Source organism: Bactrocera tryoni, chromosome 2 (assembly GCF_016617805.1).
Source record: "Bactrocera tryoni isolate S06 chromosome 2, CSIRO_BtryS06_freeze2, whole genome shotgun sequence".
Taxonomy (NCBI): domain Eukaryota; kingdom Metazoa; phylum Arthropoda; class Insecta; order Diptera; family Tephritidae; genus Bactrocera; species Bactrocera tryoni.
Window position 1 is genome coordinate 61,451,839 of NC_052500.1, and position 16,036 is coordinate 61,467,874.

Genomic DNA, 16,036 nt, shown 5'->3' on the forward strand with positions numbered 1-16,036 from the left:
GCTTGGCTTTCTTCTATTTCCGGATGGATATGTGACGAAGAACATGCATCAGAAGAATCTAAAAACAAACGAGTAATTGTGAAAAAATAAATACGAATGCTTTGATACTAAACTAAAAAGAGTTATATATAAATAAATAACGTTACTAAGGGTCACAGTTAGAGAGTGTTCAGTTCAGACGCACACAAACTGTACGCGGATTGTGCTCGTTCCTATTAGTACATAGATACAAAATCACCTGCAACCCGTCCGTGCATTACTATACACCTGCGTGCTATTTAAACGCAGCGCGTAGTGTAGTGGCCATGGCCATACAAAACGAGAATCCGAAAGCGAGTCTGCACATCTGAAGTTCTCAACACGCAATTAACGATACGATACGGACTGATAGACAAACAACAAAACGAATCGATCCTATAGATAAGTTAGAATTCTGTTCTTTTTTTAATCAAGGCACGGAACCCTAAAAACAGTATAATTGTGAAAATCGAGGGGGATACAACTTTTTGTGACGGACAGATGGACAGACCGAAATTAAATGATTTCCTTGCTTATCACTACGGGACCCTAATAAATGGGTTGTATAGTACCTACCTTTCCAATCTAAATCACTCACAGTATCTTGTCTCTGAAAAAATAAAGAAATTTTGGGCACTTTTTTTATAACCTCGTCCCTTTTCTGTTTAATTTTTCTTTTCCCAGCGCCGCTGGGACAATCTCTTTTCCTTTCACTCATTTCTTTTTACACCCACATCGGTTTGTAAAGAACAAGTGCTGCATGGATTTTTTTAAATGCTAATTGTTTTTTTGTTTGATTGAAATAATCTTTAGATTTCACTTTCCACAACTCGGGCAAATCACGATAAAGATTTATTAGCATAGAAATAAATTCACGTTCAAGTTTACTTGTTTCTGCCATTGCGCACTTGTTGAGACTACTTAACGGCACAAAATTATACACATAAATGAGCTCATATTGATCAATAAACGTTGTAGACGTAAATATGCGCATCAATATAGTCGCCGTCAATATGCTTCAATATAAAATCCTATCAATATGCTTCAATACGCCATCAATATGTTTGAAGCCCTCGTACACGTTCAATATGCCCTTCAATACGTATTGATCAATAATATTGATCGTCTACGCGAATTACGATATAATAAAACTCCGGTTTACCGTACTGAGCGGCTTGCCGTCCAGTTTATTAATCATAATTTTATTCTTTACAAAAATCTTATTTCCTAAATTTACCTGAAGCCGTTGTGCTGACTTCACATATTCTTTATAAAAATCTTACTTGCTAAATTTACCTGAAGCCGTTGTGCTGACTTGACATTCCTCAGCATCAACGACCCGGCATATCTTATATATGTACATATGTATGTAGTTGAATCTGAAGATTCAACTTACATTTCAGAGAAATAAAAATATTTAAAAAATACTTGTCTTTTTTTGTGTGTCGACGAGTTTGACAGTGGTGGAGTCGTTTGACGACGCAACTCGCGCTACTTAGAGCTTTCTCTGGAGTAAATTTCATTTGTTCATTTTTTTTCTATTTTTTTCGCAGCTGATGTTATAATATCAGCTGAAGTGGTGCTGCATAGTTGTTGGATCTTCATTCTTTTTGATCGCGAAGAAGAATCTTCAAAACATTTAATTGGACGAGCACGCGTTGCTGCATTGGAGCAACATGGATCAGAATATTCCAAAGAATTACGAGATAGTGTATAAATGTTTGACAACCAGCTTTCATTTTGATTTAAAAATAATTGTTTGGTACGGCTTGACTTTTGTCATTTTTGTTTAAAACGCGGGATAAAAGTTTTGTTGATAAATTTTTTAAACACTTCTAAATCATTGCTTGATAAATCACTATAATTTGTTGATATGATTTCTAAGAGTAAATTTTCATCATTATTGCAGTCAATATAAATTTCTGCAATATCACAATATTTTATTTCTTTTGCCATTTCAAAATTTCGTGTTTTGTTAATTTTTTTTCACCCGTTTGCACTTCTCTCGGTATCACATACGACACATACGAACGCCAAACCCTTTGAGGGTTTTTCTATACTGACCTAGTACTAGTACCTGACTTGGAATTTCTCACCCCGCAGATTAGCTGTTGTACTGTGTAATTAGTTCAAATAATATAATGCATCTAAACTAGTATTTTGTTGTTGTTGTATAACGAGAGACAACTCCAAAAAATAACAACAAAGCAACAAACCGAACAATCAAAAAAACAAACAAAACAACGAAGCAGGCAAAAAAACAAAGCAGCGAATCAAGCAAACAAATAACGCAGTTGCAGTTTCAGTAGATTAAAATGCTAATTACTCATGAATTGGCTGATTTTTTTTTCTATCGATTAAGGACATTTTAAAGTTTATTTTGTGTAAGTGGCTAACCTGCGCGCTCCTGCGCACAATAGTTATATTCTGTTGAAGGTGTGAAATATATGATTTTTTGGACCATAAAAAAACATCATATTAAAAAAAATCTTGAAAAAGAAAGTATAGGTTATCGGGCTTTTTGCTAGAGCTCCGAAAAAAGTGGTTTTATTTTAATTGGGTCCGTATGACCTTCTTTATTAAACTTTAAATTGCAACTGACTTACATATTCTTTCTTAAGCTAAAAGTAACCTTAATCTACCTGTCCCGTAACTTGCAGTTCTGTGGAATTGCACCTTTGCGGCTCGTGGCTGATGTTCGCTTCCTGTTGTTGACGAAAATATTACTGTCAGCTATAACTTTATTTCTGATTGCGAAATATTAGCTCAGCTATATTTGTTATTAAAATATCAGCGTCAGCTATAATTATGAATATGTTTCGTGTTAACTTATACATTTGATGATGTAAATCACATCTATAACATTGGTTTTAATAAATAAAAACTCTACAATTGATATTTTATGGTTAACTTTTGAGTTTTAACCTTTGCAATATTCATCACATTTTTCGTAGTAACTTTGCGTTGATACTTTGTTGGACTTTGAAGCTCTCCCAACAAAAAACCATTGAATATATTAAGCCCAAGTATTCGGATAATGTTATTTGATTAGTTCTTGCCTCCCACATGTCGAAGCCTCCCCCTTCTACCCTATCTTCTTTAAAAGGGATTTCTACAGTAAATCGCCCATCATCATCTTGTTTGATGGTTTCTTCAAACTGCTTTAAACATGCATCACCTTCTTCGATATTCATCTGGTATTTCCTCCAGTTCCCAAAATCGCTCCAGGTTGGTAGTCGTGGATGTTATCTTACTGATTCTTTTTTGTTTGATGATTCCGGATAAAATCCAAGCGAATTTTGTTGCTTGCTTAAGAACCCCGTCACGTTTTTTGACACCGTATTCAATGATTCGGCTAAAAATGTCTCCACCAATTATAATGTCTATTCTATCTGCTTTATTAAACAATGGATAAGCAAGTGTATAATTTTTCCATTGTTTCATATCATATTTAAATGATTGATCTGGTTGAGCAGTGGTCAGTGTTGATAAAACTACTGCATCTACTTTTTCCACATGTTGGCTTAGGAATCTTGGTTTTATTTGTACCTGAACCATGAATTTTGATTCGCCAACCACAACACCTTCCAGTCCATGGAGTTTTGTTTGCTGTTATTTGAGACCCTTGGTCAATTAGAGCCCTTAACAATATATATTCGCCATTCGCCGCTTTCACTTTTATCTGAGCTGTGGCCAGAATTACTTTTGTTGATGTTGATTTTGTAGACATTGATGCTTTACTATCCCCAGACTCTGGATGTAGAAGTTCGTTATGATTTTTACTGCAAATTTTGCATTTTAAATTATCACAATTTTCGAACCAATTATGGTTACGGCATCTGTAGCAAATTTTTTTTATCTTTTGCGTATTTACGTCTTTCTTCTAAAGATATATTCTTAAATCTTCGGCAATCAGTAATTATAGTACGACCCAATATTTTGCAATAGGTACATTTTATACTTTGCTGCCTTGCGTTGAAAGACATACATATGGTTTGCTGTGTATGTATGTATAACAATTTGGAAAGTTTTTTCCCTATCAAGCGATTTCTTTGCTGTGTGATCGTTGCTCCAGTTTTAGAAAACAGTCGTTCACTAGGGACTGAAGTGGCCACAATGGATAAATATTTGGAAGCTTGTTTATACAATAGACTTCTGCATGGATGCACCCATAACGGCAAATGAATTACTTATTCTAGAAGTGGGCACACTTCTTTTTCTGCACAGTATAATTGAGTGTGAGTGAATAGTGAAATATTGACTGTATTGACAAGCAGTGTTTCCACTCACTCCATAGTTGTACAGCTGTTAATGAGTACAGCAAAATTGGTGGTATGTCATATGCAAGAATAAGATAAAAAAATCATTGGTTTTATTTTTTCATTGAAAATGTGTTTATTATAAAACATAGATCTTAGCAACTAATAATATTTTAATTCAAAGTAATTATATTAATTATTTTATGCTCCAAAAGATTCTATATTTAATTCATTAATATTGGAATGCAGAAACATTATTTTGTTGACCGGGCACTATATTACCACAAATATACAAAAGACATTCACAAACATATAAAACAACAGATATTTCTAGTTACAAAATAGATTTGTATATAATATAATGGCAATATATAATTTTTGCGCAACAAAACCTTACAGTTTCTTGTGCGTTCATTGCACGACCGTCGTTTTCTTTACCATCCATGTTTGTGTACGTGTTGAATAATACTGAACTCATCTGCACAGTTGTATAATAGCACAGGCAAGCTGTCCTTATAGTTTCGCTTAATGTACAGCGTATTAAAAAAATGACAAATGTAGTACTCACTCACAAGGAGTACAACCATATACTGTTCTCACTCTAAGTGAGGTCAAGAAAAATGAGGTCCTACCTACTTCTGCCCTATGAGGTATACTATACAGCAAAGAATGAGTGCAGTATTTTTAAGAACACTATACTACTGTACAGTTCTGTAAAGCTAGATATAGGTACATTCATGCAGAAGTCTATTATACAATTCAGGAAATACATTTTTCATATCATCCCACATTTCTGTTGCGATTCTGATTGATTGAAGCAACAGCTAATCCAAGATACATTTGCACTTCAACTTCCGTTGTTGTTATAGCAGATAAATTGGGAAACTTACATTTCATATTTTGGTGGGCCGACTATTTATGATGGCTCCAAATATCAAACGGGTTTTCTGTTGCACACTCATCCGAAGATTCCGACGTACTAACGCCATTATTTGAACCTTTATTAAATTTGGAAGGGTATTATTTTTTTTTCGCCAAACAAGCTTCTATTTAATTTCCTCATGGTTGAATCATTATCAGTTACACAACCAGAAACTTTAATTATGGAAACGTTCCACTCGTTGAAAAGTTTAAACATAGTTTCTTCTAAATAAGCTGCTGTATGACTTTCGTGTAGTTCGATTACTCCTAACGTCCCACTCAACAAACGTAAATTGTCCAAAAAAATGAATTGTAACCCCAAGGAACGACTGATTTTTTATAGTCTCCGTCCATATGTCATACGTTAGGCAATAACTGTCGCACTTACGAATATACTCTTTGAAAATTGAAGACAGCGATTCATATTTTTCATCCACTCTTAATTTTATTGTTTCTCTACTTGTTGTCCATTATAATATATTTCACAATTGCTTCAGTAATTTTCCTTGATTTAGGGTCATCTTGGAATGAAATACTTTTGACCTGCTCAAAAAAGTCTTTCACATTAGGTTGGAATAGCGCAGGCAACTGATCCGATTTATTTTGCAGTACTGATGGAGCACATGTACTAGGAGACGATTCAATACATGCAGTCTTCTTATTACTATTGTCGGATAATTCACTTGAAGCTGTCGCCCCAGCGGTTAATGATAAATATGTTAATTATTTCAGAAATTTTTCGCTGTTTTGGTTCCGAGTGCGGCGTAGTTTTGGAAGAGCATTCTGCATTATCAATTTGATCGAGTAATACCTTTTTATGTACATTCTCAACGTGACAGCGAAGATTCGACGTGTTACCTGATGTTTTTAATTTCTTGTTGCAGAGTTTGCATGTGGTGGATGCATCTGAATTTCTTATAAAGAAGCTCCATTCCTTGCTTTTTTAATTTTGAAGACAGCATTTTGAAAATCTGAAATATTATGTACATATTTAAACGTCTAACGCAATTATTTACATATATTTTATATTCACTACACCATTCAACCAACGAATTCTCCGTATTTTACAACAAAACACATGACAGTTTGTTAAAGCGTTTCGAAGCAGATGTTTTCGCATTAATACCGAGAAAAAGTGCTGCAAAGATGTGGAGTAAAATTTGAAAAAACATCGCCATAAAACATCGATCCAGGCAACATTGATATATCGATGTTTTTAGAATAACAACACCGATGGCAAACATCGATGCATCGTTTGCATCCCTAAGCAGAATACAGATATACATACATATGCAAGATAGATAAAAGATTGGAACTTTTGTACATTTTTAATCCGAGTCAAAACGGTACAAAATTTCTGGTTCTTCTTCTATAGCAAAATCTTCAAACAGGACATCACGCTGAAGAGAACAATAACTTATTTCGGGTTCTCCTTCTTGTAATCTCGCTTTACAAAGTTTAAGATTTTTAAATTACTCCGCCGTTATTTCAAAATACAATTTTTCAACTTCAAGAAAAATGTTTGAAAAGTATTTTGTGTGAAAATTGTGCATTTGAAGAAACACAATTTTCAAAAGTTTGATATCATCACGTTTTATTGTAGTGATTTTGTGGAGATCATCCATTAATTTTCTGAGGAGTTGAATTTTCCTCTTGAATATGAAGGTTCCATGACTAAAATCAAATGTATCTGATTTGTATTTATTTGTCATGTCATTCCGCAATGACTTTATTGGAAAAGTGTTGGACGTGTGCAACACCGTTTCGGATAAATCTGCTTGGGCATCAAGAATTTTGTTCCTGGGTATACCCATGATTTTTTCCGCAACATGTTATACATACAACACATTCTTTAGCATAACTGTTGTACCGCTGATGTCGACGTCAACACGGCTGACTGCTTCAATACATGTAGGACGGCCGATTAAAGCGTTACTTAAAACACCGATATAAAATGAATACAATGAACTTTATTAAGTTGCTAATATGGCCGCAAAGAAATAATTGTGATCTGTTGTGGTCTTGTGCGGTCTTGTGTGGTCCGTGGTTGTCGGTGGTCTCGCGTGGTCTATCCAATTGTCTGTCTTTAATTCGTCTTCGTACCTACTGTTTCGCTGTCATTCCAGTCCGTTCACTGCTGTCACATCTGTTCTCTACGCAGTGTTGCATTTCCGTTTCAGTCTTATTGTCCGTTTACACAGTCCTACATACATAGGCCTCCCGCCAACCAGATCTGCCTTCTAACACTACTGTAATTTTGAAACAAACTGCGTTCGCAACAAAGATGTGAAGTTGCACCGCTGTCAACACACTATGTATGCGTCGAGGACTTATTCCCGTTAGAGTTTTTTGTATTTATCATGAAATAGGAACCTTCACAACCAAGAACGTAGCCAGGATCTGAAATAGGGGGGGCCAGCTATTAATTTCAATTTTTTTTTTTAACTTTAAAATTTTTATGCAAGTAGTAGGAGTCTAAGATTTTCTGAAAATTTATTGATGATTTTTTCTTCAATGAGCTGTTGATGTTCTCCGAAGCCAAGTTTTAACTCTCCTTATCGTACTAAATGAACGCTCCACCGTTGCTGTTGCTGTTGCATGGTAATGTACATAATATTTTAAGAGCTTTTCGAATTGAAGGGTAAAATTCATCTGCCTGTTTGATCAATTCCCGCTCGCATCATCAATCCTGAATACCTCTCAACTAAGTCATCAATTGAGATGGGTTCAACTCCAACTGTACGTTGCTCAGGTGATAAACCGTACACGTACATTCCATTCAAAGGAGTCCCTATAGGGGGTGGAGGAACATAAATCTTCTTTCCATTCTCAACTATGCCAGAGTCCACAAATCCAGTAGGAATTCCCATGGGAACAATTCTTGGCACGAATTGTTGTTCGTCAACGACAGCTAATCCAATCTGATCCAAGTAGACGGCTATATTCTTGAAACTTTTTGTGAAGTGTTTCTAAACTTTTCCAATAAATGGATCGCTCGCTGAAGTGTCGATAAATGGTGTCTTACGTCGACATACCTCCGATTTTGCCCGCGCTTGGAGTGAGATCACCTGAGTGAGGGTTTGTTTGTCACGGTCCTCAACCTCCACGCGTCGATTCTTTAGGTAATCAACTGTACTATCAGCCAGTTTATCGATAGCAGTAAGTTGAATTTCAACTTCAGCTGGCTTGTGTTCAACAACTTCTCCTTTATTCAAAGATTGTAGAAGTTCCTCAAGAGAAGCGAATGGGCACAACTTCTGTATTGTATCGGAAATGTATTCTTTAGTTCGTGCTCGCTCTTCCTCATTCTTCTTAAGGCGAAACTTCTCTGCCTGTCGTCCTTTGGATCCCTTTCCTCGTCGGTTAGGTTGCTTGGAAGCTTGAGGTACGACTGCCGATTCGGGGTCGTTGGTAGTGGATACCTTATCATTAACTTTCGTCTCCATTGCAAAGATTCAGTTAGATTTGTCGATATGTCGACAATTTGTCGACGATATTGATATCATCGGCCTCAACACCCGCGCCGTTAGTTCTGCTTTCTCTAGGCTGGACAAGGATGCACAGAAAATGGGTCTGGTAGTGAACGAGGGCAAAACGAAATATCTCCTGTCATCAAACAAACAGTCGTCGCACTCGCGACTTGGCTCTCACGTCACTGTTGACAGTCATAACTTTGAAGTTGTAGATAATTTCGTCTATTTAGGAACCAGCATTAACACCACTAATAATGTCAGCCTGGAAATCCAACGCAGGATTACTCTTGCCAACAGGTGCTACTTCGGACTGAGTAGGCAATTGAGAAGCAAAGTTCTCTCTCGACGAACAAAAGCTAAACTCTATAAGTCGCTCATAATTCCCGTCCTGCTATATGCTGCAGAGGCTTGGGCGATGACAGCAACCGATGAGTCGACGTTACGAGTTTTCGAGAGAAAAATTCTGCGAAAGATTTATGGTCCTTTGCGCATTGGCCACGGCGAATATCGCATCCGATGGAACGATGAGCTGTACGAGATATATGACGACATTGACATAGTTCAGCGAATTAAAAGACAGCGGCTACGCTGGCTAGATCATGTTGTCCGGATGGATGAAAACACTCCAGCTCTGAAAGTATTCGACGCAGTACCCGCCGGGGAAGCAGAGGAAGAGGAAGACCTCCACTCCGTTGGGAGGACCAAGTGGAGAAGGACCTGGCTTCGCTTTTAATAACCAATTGGCCCCACGTAGCGAAAAGAAGGAACGACTGGCGCGCTGTTGTTAACTCGGCTATAATCGCGTAAACGGTGTCTACGCCAATTAAGAAGAAGAAGAAGAAGTTTGATCAATTCAACAACTTCAATTTCTCTTAATTCCATTTCTGATAAATTTTTATTTTTCCATAAATTGTACCAAAGTTTCAATTCATTGCTGACATCTAAATCGTAATGCTTTTCGAATAGTTTCGAGTTTTCAAAAACGGCTTCAATTGAACTTTTGAGCATATACAATGGATGCAACCGAGATAGCGCAAATGCTGGAGTTTTTTCACGGGCAAATCTTATTTTAAACGAAGCTGTTAAGGAGTCAAGATATGGAATCACAATACTGCGTCGGCAGTACTCATCTTCGATGTTTGATTGAGGATTGCTTCTATGTTTTTGTTTTACAGCTAAACGCGGTAAAGATAGTTCTATATCTAGCAATAGTAGACAATTAAAAGTTTATAACCCATTTATAAATGCTTACTTTTTTGAAGAAAATTTCTTATATCCATAAATTTTGCACTTGTAAACTTGTAAACATGTAAGCTTAATTTTTGCACTTGTTTGAAAGCCACATGTTTTGTTTGTGATCTAAAGATGACAAAACTATCGATAGTTATCATTGTGCTTTGTATTAACGGCTGACAATGTCAATGAGTTGTGACAATAATGCGTCAGATGGCGCTCAGATCATTCAGCTATTATGAATGTAGCGTATTTAATAAATAAATGCATAAAAATGTAACTTCCAGCTGAGGCTATCGTCAACCAACTGATTAAAATTTTAAAACCTCTTAAAAAAAACAAATCTAATAATGAATAATAATGATAATAATAATTTTTCAATCTGAAGGGGGGGTGGGGCAGCTGCCCACCCCTGCACCTACCTGGCTACGTCCTTGCTCATTGCTCACAACTATTGCCATCTTGCTTATAACGTGGGGGCACCAATTATAAAAAATAAACACTTCTTTGGGTTTATTACAAATGGTTTATTTCAAATGGAAATGAACTTGTTTTCATGAGTCTTATGGTAACTTACATTATTTTTTTTATATAAAAAAAATCTTTATATGTTTAAATCTGGTCTTTAAAAAGGGCCAATTATATACTTTAATGGTTTTAAATTTTTTCTGTTATCTCGGTCGAGCCCCCAATTGGGTTTACCAATAGTGGAAAGAACAAGTGTTAAGAGCTTACAGATTTCCATAAAACAAACCTGCTTCATTAATAAGAGTCAAGACCTACAGTGACCCACTTTAAGGGTAATAAATTTTTTCTGTTATCCCGGTTGAGCCCCCAGTTGGGTTTACCAATAGTAGAAAGAGCGTGTGTCAAAACAAACTTTATATGTTTAAATCTGGTTCTTTTTAAAAGGGCCAATTATATACTTTAATGGTTTTAAATTTTTTCTGTTATCTCGGTCGAGCCCCCAATTAGGGTTTACCAATAGTGGAAAGAACAAGTGTTAAGAACTTACAGATTTCCATAAAACAAACCTGCTTCATTAATAAGAGTCAAGACCTACAGTGACCCACTTTAAGGGTAATAAATTTTTTCTGTTATCCCGGTTGAGCCCCCAATTGGGTTTACCAATAGGTGGAAAGAACAAGTGTTAAGAACTTACAGATTTCCATAAAACAAACCTGCTTCATTAATAAGAGTCAAGACCTACAGTGACCCACTTTAAGGGTAATAAATTTTTTCTGTTATCTCGGTCGAGCCCCCAATTAGGTTTACCAATAGTGGAAAGAACAAGTGTTAAGAACTTACAGATTTCCATAAAACAAACCTGCTTCATTAATAAGAGTCAAGACCTACAGTGACCCACTTTAAGGGTAATAAATTTTTTCTGTTATCCCGGTTGAGCCCCCAGTTGGGTTTACCAATAGTAGAAAGAGTGTGTGTCAAAACAAACTTTATATGTTTAAATCTGGTTCTTTAAAAAGGGCCAATTATATACTTTAATGGTTTTAAATTTTTTCTGTTATCTCGGTCGAGCCCCCAATTAGGTTTACCAATAGTGGAAAGAACAAGTGTTAAGAACTTACAGATTTCCATAAAACAAACCTGCTTCATTAATAAGAGTCAAAACCTACAGTGACCCACTTTAAGGGTAATAAATTTTTTCTGTTATCCCGGTTGAGCCCCCAGTTGGGTTTACCAATAGTAGAAAGAGCGTGTGTCAAAACAAATTTTATATGTTTAAATCTGGTCTTTAAAAAGGGCCAATTATATACTTTAATGGTTTTAAATTTTTTCTGTTATCTCGGTCGAGCCCCCAATTGGGTTTACCAATAGTGGAAAGAACAAGTGTTAAGAACTTACAGATTTCCATAAAACAAACCTGCTTCATTGATAAGAGTCAAGACCTACAGTGACCCACTTTAAGGGTAATAAATTTTTTCTGTTATCCCGGTTGAGCCCCCAGTTGGGTTTACCAATAGTAGAAAGAGCGTGTGTCAAAAAAAATTTTATATGTTTAAATCTGGCCTTTAAAAAGGGCCAATTATATACTTTAATGGTTTTAAATTTTTTCTGTTATCTCGGTCGAGCCCCCAATTGGGTTTACCAATAGTGGAAAGAACAAGTGTTAAGAACTTACAGATTTCCATAAAACAAACCTGCTTCATTGATAAGAGTCAAGACCTACAGTGACCCACTTTAAGGGTAATAAATTTTTTCTGTTATCCCGGTTGAGCCCTCAATCGCCTGACAGTCCTCCTCATCAAGGTTAGATCACGTGTCCACCATTTAATTTTAGTAACCCTACAAGACTCAAACCTACCAAAAACCCTATCATTTATCCCCAAACTACCTCAGAGAGACGAGCAATTTGCTCGTCCACCCCCAACTCCTCAAACTCTCTAAGCGGTATACAAGATACCGCTTCCCTAACCGAGAGTCCATATTGGTTCCAGTCAATACCCGTGGTACGCCATCGCCGCCATGGACTCACATAAGGCGGGGGAGGAGATCGAGGGGTAACCATAATTTGAATCAAATTATGATCACACCATCTCCTCAGCTCAACAATGCCACAGTAAATCGGGCAGACAGCTGACATCATAAGATGTTCAGCTGGCCTACCCGTGAAAGCACAGTTGCTGCAATGTGGTGCATTGACGCAACCGGCAGCCCTGTGGCCTTCCTGACCGCACCTCCGACAGACATCTGATCTAGCCCTACACTCAGCCACTCTATGGTCAAAACCCATACACCGGAAGCAGCCAGCGACGGGGCTGTCCGGTCGCACCCGGAAGGAAAACCACTTGATGTAGCACCGACTTGCCTCTAAGAGGGCGGACATTAACTTGTCCGTACCCTCAAGGACGACATTGGTCCTACCATCAGCAGCCACCGTCCAGGGGCGACTGACCATCCTCACATCAGACTTCAGGGCCGCCGGGCTGAAGTCCCGGAGGTTCAATCGGAATAACTCCTCCATGAGTTTCTCATGGGGGATCTCCGTGTGAACCCCCTGGACCACAACCCGAGGACCCAACTTCCGGGTGACAGTGACTTCCAACCCCACCTCCTCAAACTTCTTGTTCTTCACTACTCTTTCCCTCTCGCGAGCAGAAGGAGTACGAAGAATCGCCCACCTCCCTTAAGTAGACGGACATCATGGACCCTCACTCCAAGTGCGGGACCCACCTCCTGAACCACCTTCTTAATTACATCCTTAGAGGAAGTTGCTGGCCCCTTGCTCCTCACAACCACCGCATAAGTCTCCACCGGCTTCGGCGTAACCGGTGCAATAGCCCCCAGCACCTGTGCTGCAGGCGCAGGCATCGGTACCGACGGAGCCGGCAAAGACCCACCCGGCGGCGAAAAGTGCCCCCCACATCCTCCTCTAAAAGTGTCAACCTGTCCACGAAGATGGGCATTTTCGGTAATCACCGTCATCAGGAGTTCCTCATACTTTGAGGCAAACTCCAGCAGCCCCTTCGCGACCTCCTTCTCAAAATTTTTAGCCCCGAAAACTAACTCACTAAGCTCACCATTTAATCTCTTCGCAGCCACAACATGGCTGGTTTCCCCCCCCCCAACTCAAGACGCCTCCTCCTAACTTTGCTCCCTGCACTACCATCCCGCCTAGTGCGCTCAACCCCCGAACTAGCAGGGTGAACAACCACTTTTTCAGTGGCGCCACCCTACTACCCCCACTACCTCTACCACTCCCGCTCCCTCCCACATCACCACGCTCCACATCTGGAGACACCAAACGCGCCTTGCGCTTCGGTGGCGACCTCAAAGGAAGTCCCATCCCCTCCTCCCCGGAAGACGTGTCTGCTACCACGGTTGCAGACCCTGAACCATCACTCCCAGCGAGGGAATCAATCCTCTTCTTCCGTACCTGAGGCATCTCTACCTTAGGAATCAATCTACCAAGCAGGCTGATCCGCCGGCAAACAAACACACCAACGCAAAAACTACAAGCACAAGGAAAAACCCGGAACAGCTGCTCGCCGGGCGCGTGTGACTGAACACACAGAAAAACCTGTCAACCGCGCGAGAATGTTCAATGGCAGTCGCCACCCAAGGGGTTGACTAACGCGAAAAACGCGAGTGCACACCCCACAACCCAAGCACAAAGCCTGAAAATGGCCACTCAAAACGGGTGCTGGACGGAACTTTGTCCCCGTACCACCCCGAGTCGACCGATGCGGCAATGCACCAAGTCACACCGTGGGCACAAAAGCTCACTACCACGAAAAAACAAGTCGCAAAGTTAGATCTTCCCGCACAAGGACAGGCACCAGCACCTTTTGAACAAAAACTGCCCAAGTCCCCCTCGCAACACGGGTAGCTGAACGCTGGACGCACAGCACAACTCACACTTGAGAGAGGAAATTCAGCCGGCAGAGAACACCAACAATACGGTACAGCATTGAAACTGTGTGACAGTTCAGCAACTACAACCGTATGGCAGTACACCCAACCGCAAAAACAACCTGTTGCAAAACCCACTTTGCCCTCACACTCCACAAAAAACACCTGCTCTACCCGCCTACAAATTCAAAATACCAAAAAAAAAAAAAAACAACTTGCTACAAAAACACCTACACGAAAAAATCACCTACTCTTGCCTCAAAATTTTGTGCAAGCACACACACCCGAACAAAACTACCTGCCGAAAACAAAAACCTACTCTTGCAAAAGTGAAAAATTTGTATATGAACAAACGTTTCCACTTGTTTTCTACAACTCCTACGATTCGAAAACAGAAAATTCTGAAATATCAGGTATGAGCCTGCCGCAAGAGATATGAGATTGTAAGATTCCTCAGTTTTTGAAGGTTTATGTAATTCTTCAAAAGGAATTCTTCTTCAAATTCATTTTCTTTTTTATCTTCCTCTATTATTTCTGTTGTTTTTTCCTCAACAGAAGATAGAGGGAGTGATCGAACTGTTATTAGTTTTTCGTCTTCAATATTTTGCACTGCATTAATTAGTTTCGTCGCAGTTGTAGATAATTTTGGTATGATGAACAGAATTGGCTGATTGTCGTACTTTTTCTTAAGTAGACTCCATGCAGCTTCATAATTTTTCGACGAAATTTGAAAATGCTGTATTACTCGTGCAGCTTCGCCTTTTAAGCATTGACGAAGACGCAGCATTTTTTCTATGTTCGGCATCTGCTCGTTGTCATGTACGATAACTTGAAACACGTTGTAAAAATTGGCCCATTCCTTAATATCGCCATAAAATGTTGGAATTTTTATTATTTTTCTTTCTTCAAAGTTAGGGTGAAAAGAAATTTTAGGATCTTCTTTTTTTAATTTCCTTTTTAAATTCTGAAGATCTTCGTAATATTCGTCACATATTTTTTCGAATATGTCTTCAATTTCAACATTAAAATCTAATTTGCTTTTTAGATTTTGGATGTCATTGAATAAGCAGTCTAAGCCTTTTATTTGATCGTTGTCAATCGTTAGTTCCATGCTTAGATCTTCCATTTTTCTTCTGAGGTTTTCAATTTTCCTCATGAATATGGAAGTTTTTTGATCTGGATTAGTGCATCGTATTTGAACTGTTTCAATTTGCCGATCAAATTCGACTAGAGGCTTATCTTTTAAAATGCTCATCTTTAATGCATTGATTGCCTCTTCGATTTTAATCATAGTGTTATTGTATTCATTCTTCTTGAAGTAATCTTCTTCTCCTATGCCATTTGCCATTAGCTTTTCGTGGTTGGTATCGAATTCTTTTTGGTACTTTTCAAGAATTTTAATGCTTTCTTCAATTTTTGCGCTCTTTAATGCCTTTCCTGAAATAGTGTTGGATGTGGACAACACTTTTTCTGCTAAATCTGACTGGACATCCAGAATTTACTCAATACTTCTCCTATTTTTTGATGAACTGCTTGCTTTTCTCCAAAGAAATCGTTGGAGGTATTTGATTTGGTCGCCTAGTTGACCTTGCTGTGCCTCGACTCACAGCCGCTGAATATTTCTTGGATAGCAGTTAGATCACTGCGTTTAGTCTCTGCTAAAACGGCTTATGCGATCGGTTTTAATGCGGGAATATACACCCGTCTTACATATATTTGTATTTTGTCAATATGCGGGAATATACACCCGTCTTACAATTT